At 42.9% G+C, this 13,613-nt stretch overlaps 1 protein-coding gene across 1 annotated transcript in view; it reads right to left on the minus strand.

The window, feature by feature from the left end:
• Nucleotides 1-13,613, minus strand: part of LOC128663982 (histidine--tRNA ligase, cytoplasmic) — a 354,313-nt gene that overhangs the window by 288,715 nt on the left and 51,985 nt on the right. The window lies entirely within an intron of this gene.

Genomic DNA, 13,613 nt, shown 5'->3' on the forward strand with positions numbered 1-13,613 from the left:
ACGCCGTGGACCGGACACACCTATGTTGGAGAAAACTCACCCCTTTCTAAAGTGGTTCAAAAAGACTTACAGGTTAAGGCATGCTAAGCCAAAACAAAAAGCAGGAGACAAGTACACTCCACACACGATATCTGGATAACGTAGCAAAGTATTTTTGAAAACTACAATGTTAAAAATGACATTAGCGCACCAAAACCCGACACGCAGGAAAAAAAAACCCAAACGCCCCTAAATGAGAAAAACTCAGACATGCGCAAACCAGTGGCCTTATGTGCGTAAACCTGACACGCACACAAAGGCGAACACAAGGTAAAGACACAAAATAACTCTGCGTGCCAAAAAAACGATTGTGCTAAAAATTTAAAGGGGAAAATAAATATAATGATTTTGTCCAATTGCTATATATTTTAAATAAATATATAATTATAGATGCCAAACCTAGGCTACAGAGTATCAAATCAAATCAAAATAAAACATTTACCAATATACACTCATCTGCTTAGTAAAGTAGATCAAAGACAAGACTGAGTTACCTGTGAGGTAGGAGGGGTAATATAGAGCGCCTGGGGTTTGGGAATCTTTGTCTCCTCTTAGTGGTAGGTAAGACTAATACCCAGTAGTAACAGATCATGGACTCAACGCCTGCATAAAAGAAAAACAAAATGTATGCTTACCTGATAAATGTCTTTCTTTCCGGTCATGGAAAGTCCACAACGTCATTCCAGTTACTAGTGGGATATGTAACTCCTGGCCAGCAGGAGGAGGCAAAGAGCACCACAGCAAAGCTGTGAATTATAACTTCCCTTACCCATAATCCCCAGTCATTCAGCCGAAGGAAAATGGAAAAAGAAGAAACACAAGGGTATAGAGGTGCCTGAGGTTTACTCAAAAAAACATAATTTAAAAAGAGGGCGGGTGGTGGACTCTCCATGTCCGTAAAGAAAGAAATTTATCAGGTAAGCATAAATTTTGTTTTCTTCCCTATGTCATGGATAGTCCACAACATCATTCTAATTACTAGTGGGAACCAATACCCAAGCTAGAGGACATGGAATGAAAAGGGAGGGAGAACAAGGCAGGAGGACCTAAAGAGAAGGCACCACCGCTTGAAGAACCTTTCTCCCAAAAGAGGCCTCAGCCGAGGCAAAAGTATCAAATTTGTAGAATTTGGAAAAAGTATGCAAAGAGGATCATGTTGCCGCCTTGCAAAGCTGTTCCACAGAAGCTTCAGTTTTGAAAGTCCAAGATGAGGAGACAGCCCTAGTGGAAAGAGTCATAATTCTCTCAGGAGGCTGCTGTCCAGCTGTCTCATAAGCAAAACGAATCATACTTCTAAACCAGAGGGAAAGGGTAGTAGAAGTGGCCTTCTGATCCCTATGCTTTCCAGAGAAAACAACAAACAGGGCAGGAGATTGTCGAAAATCTTTAGTAGCTTGTAGGTAAACTTTTAGAGCACGCACAACATCCAAGTTATGCAAAAGACGTTCCTTATGAGAAGAAGGATTAGGACAAAAAGAAGGAACAAAAAATTCCTTGATTAATGCTTCGATTCGACACCATCTTAGGGAGAAACCCCAATTAAGTACGAAGGATCGCTTTATCTGCATAAAAAACAAGGTACAGGGAATCACACTGTAGAGCTGAAAGCTCAGAAACTCTGCGAAAGAAATAGCAAGGAAAAACAAAACCTTCCAAGATAACAATTTGATATCAACAACATGCATCGGCTCAAACGGAGCCTGCTGCAAAACTTTAAGAACTAGGTTAAGGCTCCAAGGAGGAGCAAGAGGTTTAAACACAAGACCACAATATTGTTCGATCAAACTTCCGGAGGGCTATAAGTGTATACTTTCATTAGGAGATATCTATCTTCTAAACCAGTCTTTTTCAAGTTTGCTTATACACAGCACCCTTCAGCTCATTGTATATATATTTACTATTTCATTCTATTATTAAACTTGAGCTATTGGAAGTTTTTTTATAATTTTCAAGTAGTGCCTTTGGACCCATTCTTCTTCGAACCAGGTTTAAACACAGGCCTGATTCTGACCAGGGCCTGAACAAAAGTTTGAACATCTGGTAAATCTGCCAGACTATGTGCAAAAGAATAGACAGTGAAGAAAATTCAACCCTTCAGAGTACTGACTGACAAACCTTTCTCCAGGCCATCCTGAAGAAAAGATAACATTCGGGGAATCCTCACCCGGCTCCAGGAGAAACCCTAGGATTCGCACCAAAAAAGGTATTTACACCATACCTTATGGTAAATCCTGAGAGTAACAGGTTTACGAGCCTGAAGCATAGTATCAGAAAAACCACGTCTAGACAGGACTAGGCGTTCAATCTCCAAGCAGTTAGCTTCAGAGAATCTAGATTTGGATGGAGGAATGGACCCTGAATTAGAAGGTCCTTCCTCAGAGGTAACCTCCAAGGTGGAAGAGAAAACATCTTCACCAGATCCGCGAACCAGATCCTGCGAGGCCAGGCCGGAGCTATTAGAATCACAGACGCTCTCTCCTGTTTGATACGAGCAATGACTCGTGGAAGGAGAGCAACTGGAGGAAACTGGTATGCTAGACCGAAATTCCAAGGAACCGACAGAGCTTCTATCAGAGCAGTTTGAGGATCTCTTGACCTTGATCCGTACTTTGGAAGCTTGGTGTTTTGATGAGACGCCAACAGAACCAACTCCAGAACCCCCCACCTGAGAGTTATCCTTAAAATCACTTACGGATGGAGAGCCCACTCGCCGGGATGAAAAGTCTGTATGCTCAGAAAATCCGCCTCCCAATGTCCACTACTAGAATGTGGATGGCAGATAGGAGACAATCGTGAGCTTCCGCCCACTCCAGAATGCGAGTCACCTTCTTCATGGCCAAGGAACTCTGAGTTCCTCCCTGGCGGTTGATGTAAGCCACTGAGGTGATGTTATCCGACTGGAATCTGATAAACCGGACAAAATATAATTGAGGCCAAGCTGTCAAGGCATTGAAGATTGCTCTCAATTCCAAGATGTTTATGGGAAGAGAAGACTATTCCCGAGACCACAGGCTCTGAGCTTTAGAGAACCCCAAACAGCTCCCCAGCCTAACAGGCTGGCGTTCGTAGTCGCAATCACCCAGGAAGGTCTCAGGCAGCAAGTGCCCCGAGACAGATGTTCCTGTGAATTACACCATGAGAGAGTCTCTTGTTAGGGGATCCAGATTTATTCTCTGCGATAAATCTGAATGGTCTCCGTTCCATTGACTGAGCATGCAAAGATGCAGCGGTCGCAGATGGAACCGAGCAAAAGGAATAATGTCCATGGAAGCCACCATCAGACCAATCACCTCCATGCATTGAGCCACTGATGGACGAATAGCAGACTGGAGAGAAAGGCAAGAAGCAAGAAGTTTGGATTTTCTGACATCTGTCAAGAAATTCTTCATGGACAGGGAATCTATGATTGTCCCTAGGAAACACACTCTTGTAGCTGGAACTAGAGAAATCTTTTCCAGATTCACTTTCCACCCGTGGGAACGTAGAAAAGACAACAACATCTCTGTATGAGATTTTGCTAGTTGAAAAGATGACGCCTGAACCAAGATGTCATCTAGGTAAAGCACCACAGCAATTCCCTGGGATCTGACCACTGCCAAAAGAGTCCCCAGAACCTTTGTGAATATTCTTGGTTTCTGGATAGTCTTTATAGGAGAAATCTGCCCCTTAGAGGGCAAGACTTGAATCCTATTCTGTAACCCTGGGATTCTATGTCCACAGCCACGGATCTGGGACATCGCGTATCCAAGCTTTTTAAAAAAGAGAAAGCCTGCTCCCCACTTGATCCAACATTGGATCAGGAGCAGAACCTTCATGCTGATTTAAAATAAGTGGAAGGCTTCCTGTTTTGCTTTCCCTTATTCCAAGGCTGGCTGGACTTCCAAGAGGACCTGGATTGTTCTGTTTTGGAAGAAGAGGAGGAAGACTTCTGTCCTTTAAAGTTGCGAAAGGAACGAAGTCTGTCAACCCTTAGGTCTATTCTTCTTTTCTTGAGGTAGGAAAGATCCCTTTCCACCCGTAATCTCTGAAATAATTTCAACCAGACCCGGACCAAATAGGGTTTTTACCCTTATAAGGTAAAGACAAAAGCTTGGTCTTTGAAGATACATCAGTCAACCAAGATTTTAACCACAGAGCTCTGCAAGCTAGGACAGTGAAGCTAGACATCTTAGCTCCCAGTCTAATTACCTGAATTTTGGCATTGCAGATAAAGCTATTGGCTAATTTAAGATACTTGATCCCATCTTGGATCTTCTCAATCGTAGTCTCTTCTGATATCAGATCAGACAGGGCATCGCACCAATAAGATGCTGCACCCGCAACCGTAGAAATACTTGCCGAAGGTTGTCGCTGTAATCTTTGATGGATGTACATCATGTACATTTTTAAGTAAGCCTCTAGCTTCTTATCCATAGGATCCTTAAAAGCACAACTATCCTCTATAGGAATAGTAGTTATTTTAGCCAGAGCAGCGATAGCTCCTTCAACCTTAGGCACTGTACGCCATGAGTCGCGAATGGAAACATCTTTTGAAAAACAGGGAAAGGGGAAAAAGGAACCCCTGGCTTATCCCATTCCTGAGCTATAATATCAGACATCTTGTCTGGAACAGGAAAAACATCCTCAAAAGAGGGAGAATCATAAACTCTGTTAAGTTTAGAAGACTTTTAGGGTTGACAGCAACCGAAGGTTCATAGTCATCCAAAGTACCTAGAACCTCCTTCAGTAGTAACCAGAGATGTTCAAGCTCAAATCTAAAATTAACTTCTTCAGATTCACAAGATTTCCCCCCCCCATAGTATCAGAGTCTGAGATTTCACCTTCAGAAGCAACTGAAGTATCTTCCTCATCAGACATCTTGGAAAGGTTGACCAACACAGATTTAGAGGGTTCAGAAACCTTACTTGCAGAAATATGTCTAGATTTCCTCTTACGCTTACCCGAAGAAAGGAAAGCAGATAAAGCTGCAGACACCGCAGAACTTATCTGAGCTGCAAAATCTCCTGGCAAATATACACCCCTAGGAGGTTGAGAGGAACCGCTGGGCACTGCATGTGAAACCATTAAGGCTTGGCATATCCTGAACAGCATTATCCTGGGACAATTGGCTCAGAAGGGAGTAATTTATCTTTGAATTTTAGAGTCTTAGCTAAGCATGAGGAACAAAATTGCATAGGCAAAACAATTTGGGCCTCTAAACATAATAAACATTTATCCAGAGAAACAGAGTCTTGGTCTATGTAAAAGTTGAAAAGTTCCCAATAATAATTGAGGAAATAAAAATAACCGGTATGTCACTTTAAGAGAAAGTAACCGTTATGTCACTTTAAGACAGGAAAATCCAATAAAGAATATAATGCAGAGAAATATATATCTATCTCAGATTATATCAATAAAAATGCCTAACACCTCTTACCACATCGGACTGGAGTTGTACTGGTAAATGCAGGGAGAAGTCGCATGCAGATAAATCCACTGTCAGAAACGTAATGCTGTCAGACCTGGAACGCTTCAGAGAAAACAGAGAAAATATAGAAGAGCCGAAACAAAACGAGATCCTTTGTGTCCTCGCTAAGACACACGCACTGCCTTCCACTCCGCTCAGAATAAGGAAGAGCAGAGAGCGGAGGTCCCGTGACCGGACCTCAGAAAAGAAACTGTGCCACTAAAGGGTGCACATTTCTGTCTCTCAGATAAAGTACAAAAGTAACTGGTATGCATTGGAACCCTTTCTTTTAGTCAAAATAACACTGGAAGTCAAATAAAAGGTCAAAGACCCTCCTTCTGATCCCTTATATAATACCCTTCAGCCAGTCTCTCTATGAAAGGGGAAAATTTAATCCCTTAAATTCCACACACATCAGTGCCTGCCAATCTGCCCCACTGATAACCCCTTAAGGAGATTACATGTCCTAGATGATGATCCACAAGAGGAATTAACCTCCAAAGTGCTGTCCTTCAGTACCTAGAAGGCAAAGGCACTTACCTGTGGATCAAGCTGCAGGGCAGGAACAGCTTCTTAGGTATGATAGACACTCCACTCTCTATCAGGGACCTGAAGAAAAAGTAAGAGCAGAGTAACCAACCCTGGCTTTCTTTGAAGGAGTAGCAATAATGTTAGAAATAAAACAAAGACAACCTTGCTGCTTTCTAACTGCTAATAGCCACCATTACTCTTACAGACATGGACACAGCATAGCCCCTAATCCTTGCTTGCAGGGAAAATTAACCCATAAAAGGATTAAATATCTTCCAACATCCTCCATTGATAAAGGAAAAGAGAATGACTGGGGATTATGGGTAAGGTAAGTTACACTTAACAGCTTTGCTGGGGTGCCCTTTGCCTCCTCCCGCTGGAGGAGGCAAGGAGCTTGCAGGGTTAATTTTAGAGATCAGCCTCCCACCTGACACATCCCACCCCCTGATCCCACCCAAACAGCTCTCTTCCCTCCCCCACCCCACAATTGTTCCCGCCATCTTAAGTACTGGCAGAAAGTCTGCCAGTACTAAATAAAAGAGTTTTTTTTTTTTTTTTTTTTAAATAAAAATAATAAAATATTTTAGCTGTGATGGACCCCTGCCTTAGCCCCAACCTCCCTGATCCCCCCTCCAGCCCTCTAACCCTCTCCCCTACCTAATTACCGCCATCTTGGGTACTGGCAGCCCCCCCAAAAAGTATTTTTATTTTATTTTTTACTTAAAAACATAATTTATGCTTACCTGATAAATTCCTTTCTTCTGTAGTGTGATCAGTCCACGGGTCATCATTACTTCTGGGATATTAACTGCTCCCCTACAGGAAGTGCAAGAGGATTCACCCAGCAGAGCTGCATATAGCTCCTCCCCTCTACGTCACTCCCAGTCATTCGACCAAGGACCAACGAGAAAGGAAAAGCCAAGGGTGAAGTGGTGACTGGAGTATAAATTAAAAAATATTTACCTGCCTTAAAAACAGGGCGGGCCGTGGACTGATCACACTACAGAAGAAAGGAATTTATCAGGTAAGCATAAATTATGTTTTCTTCTGTTAAGTGTGATCAGTCCACGGGTCATCATTACTTCTGGGATACCAATACCAAAGCAAAAGTACACGGATGACGGGAGGGATAGGCAGACTCTTTATACAGAAGGAACCACTGCCTGAAGAACCTTTCTCCCAAAAATAGCCTCCGATGAAGCAAAGGTGTCAAATTTGTAAAATTTGGAAAAAGTATGAAGCGAAGACCAAGTTGCAGCCTTGCAAATCTGTTCAACAGAGGCCTCATTCTTGAAGGCCCAAGTGGAAGCCACAGCTCTAGTAGAATGAGCTGTAATTCTTTCAGGGGGCTGCTGTCCAGCAGTCTCATAAGATAAACGAATTATGCTACGAAGCCAAAAAGAAAGAGAGGTAGCGGAAGCTTTTTGACCTCTCCTCTGCCCAGAGTAAATGACAAACAGAGAAGACGTTTGTCGGAATTCCTTAGTTGCCTGCAAGTAAAATTTTAGAGCCCGGACTACATCCAGGTTGTGCAGAAGACGTTCCTTCTTTGAAGAAGGATTTGGGCATAAAGAAGGAACAACAATCTCTTGATTGATATTCCTGTTAGTAACTACCTTAGGTAAGAACCCAGGTTTAGTACGCAGGACTACCTTATCCGAATGAAAAATCAAATAAGGAGAATCACAATGTAAGGCTGATAATTCAGAGACTCTTCGAGCCGAGGAAATAGCCATTAAAAATAGAACTTTCCAAGATAACAACTTTATATCAATGGAATGAAGGGGTTCAAACGGAACGCCCTGTAAAACATTAAGAACAAGGTTTAAACTCCATGGTGGAGCAACAGTTTTAAACACAGGCTTAATCCTGGCCAAAGCCTGACAAAAAGCCTGGACGTCAGGAACTTCTGATAGACGTTTGTGTAACAGAATGGACAGAGCTGAGATCTGTCCCTTTAATGAACTAGCAGATAAACCCTTTTCTAAACCTTCTTGTAGAAAAGACAATATCCTAGGAATCCTAACCTTACTCCAAGAGTAACCTTTGGATTCACACCAATGTAGGTATTTACGCCATATCTTATGGTAAATCTTTCTGGTAACAGGTTTCCTAGTCTGTATTAAGGTACTAATAACTGACTCAGAAAACCCACGTCTTGATAAAATTAAGCGTTCAATTTCCAAGCAGTCAGCTTCAGAGAAGTTAGATTTTGATGTTTGAAGGGACCCTGTATCAGAAGGTCCTGTTTCAGAGGTAGAGACCAAGGCGGACAGGATGACATGTCCACCAGGTCTGCATACCAAGTCCTGCGTGGCCACGCAGGTGCTATTAGAATCACTGATGCTCTCTCTTGTTTGATTCTGGCTATCAATCGAGGAAGCAACGGGAAGGGTGGAAACACGTAAGCCATCCTGAAGTCCCAAGGTGCTGTCAGAGCATCTATCAGGACTGCTCCTGGATCCCTGGATCTGGACCCGTAACGAGGAAGCTTGGCGTTCTGTCGAGACGCCATGAGATCTATCTCTGGTTTGCCCCAACGTCGAAGTATTTGGGCAAAGACCTCCGGATGAAGTTCCCACTCCCCCGGATGAAAAGTCTGACGACTTAAGAAATCCGCCTCCCAGTTCTCCACTCCTGGGATGTGGATTGCTGACAGGTGGCAAGAGTGAGACTCTGCCCAGCGAATTATCTTTGATACTTCCATCATAGCTAGGGAGCTTCTTGTCCCTCCCTGATGGTTGATGTAAGCTACAGTCGTGATGTTGTCCGACTGAAACCTGATGAACCCCCGAGTTGTCAACTGGGGCCAAGCCAGGAGGGCATTGAGAACTGCTCTCAATTCCAGAATGTTTATTGGCAGGAGACTCTCCTCCTGACTCCATAGTCCCTGAGCCTTCAGGGAATTCCAGACGGCACCCCAACCTAGAAGGCTGGCGTCTGTTGTTACAATTGTCCAGTCTGGTCTGCTGAATGGCATCCCCCTGGACAGGTGTGGCCGAGAAAGCCACCATAGAAGAGAATTTCTGGTCTCTTGATCCAGATTCAGAGAAGGGGATAAGTCTGAGTAATCCCCATTCCACTGACCTAGCATGCACAGTTGCAGTGGTCTGAGGTGTAAGCGTGCAAAGGGTACTATGTCCATTGCCGCTACCATTAAGCCGATTACCTCCATACATTGAGCCACTGACGGGTGTTGAATGGAATGAAGAGTGCGGCAAGCACTTTGAAGTCTTGATAGCCTGTCCTCTGTCAGGTAAATCTTCATTTCTACAGAATCTATAAGAGTCCCCAGGAAGGGAACTCTTGTGAGTGGAACGAGTGAACTTTTCTTTTTGTTCACCTTCCATCCATGTGACCTTAGAAATGCCAGCACTAACTCTGTATGAGATTTGGCAGTTTGAAAGCTTGAAGCTTGTATCAGAATGTCGTCTAGGTATGGAGCTACCGAGATTCCCCGCGATCTTAGTACCGCCAGAAGAGCACCCAGAACCTTTGTGAAGATTCTTGGCGCTGTAGCCAATCCGAATGGAAGAGCCACAAACTGGTAATGCCTGTCTAGGAAGGCAAACCTTAGGTACCGGTAATGATCTTTGTGAATTTGTTTAGGATCTTTAAGTCCAGGATTGGTCTGAAAGTTCCCTCTTTTTTGGGAACCACAAACAGATTTGAGTAAAACCCCTGTCCCTGTTCCGATCGTGGAACTGGATGGATTACTCCCATTAACAAGAGCTCTTGTACGCAGCGTAGAAAAGCCTCTTTCTTTGTCTGGATTGTTGACAATCTTGACAGATGAAATCTCTCTCTTGGAGGAGAGTATTTGAAGTCCAGAAGGTATCCCTGAGATATTATCTCTAGCGCCCAGGGATCCTGAACATCTCTTGCCCAAGCCTGGGCGAAGAGAGAAAGTCTGCCCCCCACTAGATCCGATCCCGGATCGGGGGCCCTCAATTCATGCTGTTTTGGGGGCAGCAGCAGGTTTCCTAGTCTGCTTGCCCTTGTTCCAAGACTGGTTAGGTTTCCAGCCTTGTCTGTAGCGAGCAACAGCTCCTTCCTGTTTTGGTGCAGAGGAAGTTGATGCTGCTCCTGCTTTGAAATTACGAAAGGAACGAAAACTAGACTGTCTAGTCTTGGCTTTGGCTTTGTCCTGAGGCAGGGCATGGCCTTTACCTCCTGTAATGTCAGCGATAATCTCTTTCAACCCGGGCCCGAATAAGGTCTGCCCTTTGAAAGGTATATTAAGCAATTTAGACTTAGAAGTAACATCAGCTGACCAGGATTTTAGCCACAGCGCCCTGCGTGCCTGAATGGCGAATCCTGAATTCTTCGCCGTAAGTTTAGTAAGATGTACTACGGCCTCCGAAATGAATGAATTAGCTAGTTTAAGGACTCTAAGCCTGTCCGTAATGTCGTCCAGAGTAGCTGAACCAATGTTCTCTTCCAGAGACTCAATCCAGAATGCCGCTGCAGCCGTGATCGGCGCAATGCATGCAAGGGGTTGCAATATAAAACCTTGTTGAACAAACATTTTCTTAAGGTAACCCTCTAACTTTTTATCCATTGGATCTGAAAAAGCACAGCTATCCTCCACCGGGATAGTGGTACGCTTAGCTAAAGTAGAAACTGCTCCCTCCACCTTAGGGACCGTTTGCCATAAGTCCCTTGTGGTGGCGTCTATTGGAAACATTTTTCTAAATATCGGAGGGGGTGAGAACGGCACACCGGGTCTATCCCACTCCTTAGTAACAATTTCAGTAAGTCTCTTAGGTATAGGAAAAACCTCAGTACTCGTCGGTACCGCAAAATATTTATCCAACCTACACATTTTCTCTGGTATTGCAACTGTGTTACAATCATTCAGAGCCGCTAACACCTCCCCTAGTAATACACGGAGGTTTTCCAGTTTAAATTTAAAATTTGAAATATCTGAATCCAGTCTGTTTGGATCAGAACCGTCACCCACAGAATGAAGTTCTCCGTCCTCATGTTCTGCCACCTGTGACGCAGTGTCTGACATGGCCCTAATATTATCAGCGCACTCTGTTCTCACCCCCGAGTGATCACGCTTACCTTTTAGTTCTGGTAATTTAGCCAAAACTTCAGTCATAACAGTAGCCATATCCTGTAATGTGATTTGTAATGGCCGCCCAGCTGTACTCGGCGCTACAATATCACGCACCTCCCTCTGAGCGGGAGATGTAGGTACTGACATGTGAGGCGAGTTAGTCGGCATAACTCTCCCCTCGTTGTTTGGTGAAATTTGTTCAATTTGTACAGATTGATTTTTATTTAAAGTAGCATCAATACAGTTAGTACATAAATTTCTATTGGGCTCCACTTTGGCATTGCAACAAATGACACAGGTATCATCTTCTGAATCAGACATGTTTAACACACTAGCAAATAAACTTGCAACTTGGAAATACAATTCAAATAGAATAATATTAAAACGTACTGTGCCTTTAAGAAGTACAGAAGATCTATGACAGTTAAAAATTAATAAATTGAAACAGTTATAGCCTCAATCCTTGTAAACAACACAACTTTAGCAAAGGTTTAATCCCATTAGCAAAGATAACAATTTCTGAAAGCAGGAAACAAATTACAGAATAAAAGTTTTTATTTCAGTCAAACTATAATTCTCACAGCTCTGCTGAGAGAAATTACCTCCCTCAAAATAAGTTTTGAAGACCCCTGAGCTCTGTAGAGATGAACCAGATCATGCAGGGAATACAATGAGTTGCTGACTGAAATATTTGATGCATAGTAAAAGCGCCCCTCCCCCACACACACAGCAGTGAGGGAGAACAGAAACTGACAGAAAAAACAGATTTAAGCAACTGCCAAGTGGAAAAATGGTGCCCAAACATTTATTCACTCAGTACCTCAGCAAATGAAAACGATTTTACATTCCAGCAAAAACGTTAAACATAATCTCTAGTTATTAAACAGCTTTATGTCTTTCTTACAGTGTAATTCTAGTGAAGTACCATTCTCCCAGAATACTGAAGTGTAAAGTATACATACATGACATTATATCGGTATGGCAGGATTTTCTCATCAATTCCATTGTCAGAAAATAAAAACTGCTACATACCTCTATGCAGATTCATCTGCCCGCTGTCCCCTGATCTGAAGTTTACCTCACTCCTCAGATGGCCGAGAACAGCAATATGATCTTAACTACTCCGGCTAAAATCATAGCAAAACTCTGGTAGATTCTTCCTCAAACTCTGCCAGAGAGGTAATAACACACTCCGGTGCTATTTTAAAATAACAAACTTTTGATTGAAGATATAAAACTAAGTATAATCACCATAGTCCTCTCACACGACCTATCTAGTTGCTGGGTGCAAGAGAATGACTGGGAGTGACGTAGAGGGGAGGAGCTATATGCAGCTCTGCTGGGTGAATCCTCTTGCACTTCCTGTAGGGGAGCAGTTAATATCCCAGAAGTAATGATGACCCGTGGACTGATCACACTTAACAGAAGAAAACTATTTCTGTAGTATAGCAGCCCCCCACAATACCCCCACCCCCTCCCAGATCCTTTTATATTTAAAAAAAATTCCCTTTTTTTTTCCCCCCTTTCTGCCCTCATTCATTGGTGTCAGTGTGGCTAATGGGTGCACGTGCACGCGCACACGCACGCGTGCCCCGTGCACGCGCACATGCACGCGCACCCTCACACCCGGCGGACACTGTCACCATCTACCGGTGCAGAGAGGGCCACAGAGTGGCTCTCTCTGCATCGGAGGCTTGTAAAGTGGTATTGCAGGATGCCTCCATATCGAGGCACCACTGCAATACCCTCAGAGCTGCTGGAAGCATTTGTGATCGCTTCCAGCACTCTGTTAGACAACTGACGTACCAGGTACGTCCATTGTCATTAACTGTTAGTTTTTGCATGACGTACCTGGTACGTCAGTTGTCATTAAGGGGTTAAGGATGTTTAAAGGGACACTGAACCCAATTTTTTTCTTTTGTAATTCAGAAAGAGCATGCAATTTTAAGCAACTTTCTAATTTACTCCTATTATCAATTTTTCTTTGTTCTCTTGCTATCATTATTTGAAAAAGAAGGCATCTAAGCTTTTTTTTTGTTTCAATACTCTGGACAGCACTTTTTTATTGGTGGATGAATTTATCCACCAATCAGCAAGGACAACCCAGGTTGTTCACCAAAAATGGGCCGGCATCTAAACTTACATTCTTGCATTTCAAATAAAGATACCAAGAGAATGAAGAAAATTTGATAATAGGAGTAAATTAGAAAGTTGCTTAAAATTTCATGCTCAATCTGAATCACAAACGAAAAATTTTGGGTTCAGTGTCCCTTTAAATTGATACTAAAGCTAGCAGGTTTGTGCACAACTAGTATATGAGTCCTCATTGCTCACTGACTGACAAAGATAAACCCCAACAGCTCTATTGGTGGAACGACTCAAGTCTCCATAAATATGTATTTAACCATTTTTTTAAGCAAAGTCAGAAAAATATGTTTTAAAATACCTTTAACAAGTCTTTAAAGTCTTTTTAATGAAAACTGGATTTGAAAACCATGTGCTGACTGACAACTCTATTTTGATAAAGCATTT

Source organism: Bombina bombina, chromosome 6 (genome assembly GCF_027579735.1).
Source record: "Bombina bombina isolate aBomBom1 chromosome 6, aBomBom1.pri, whole genome shotgun sequence".
NCBI lineage: Eukaryota > Metazoa > Chordata > Amphibia > Anura > Bombinatoridae > Bombina > Bombina bombina.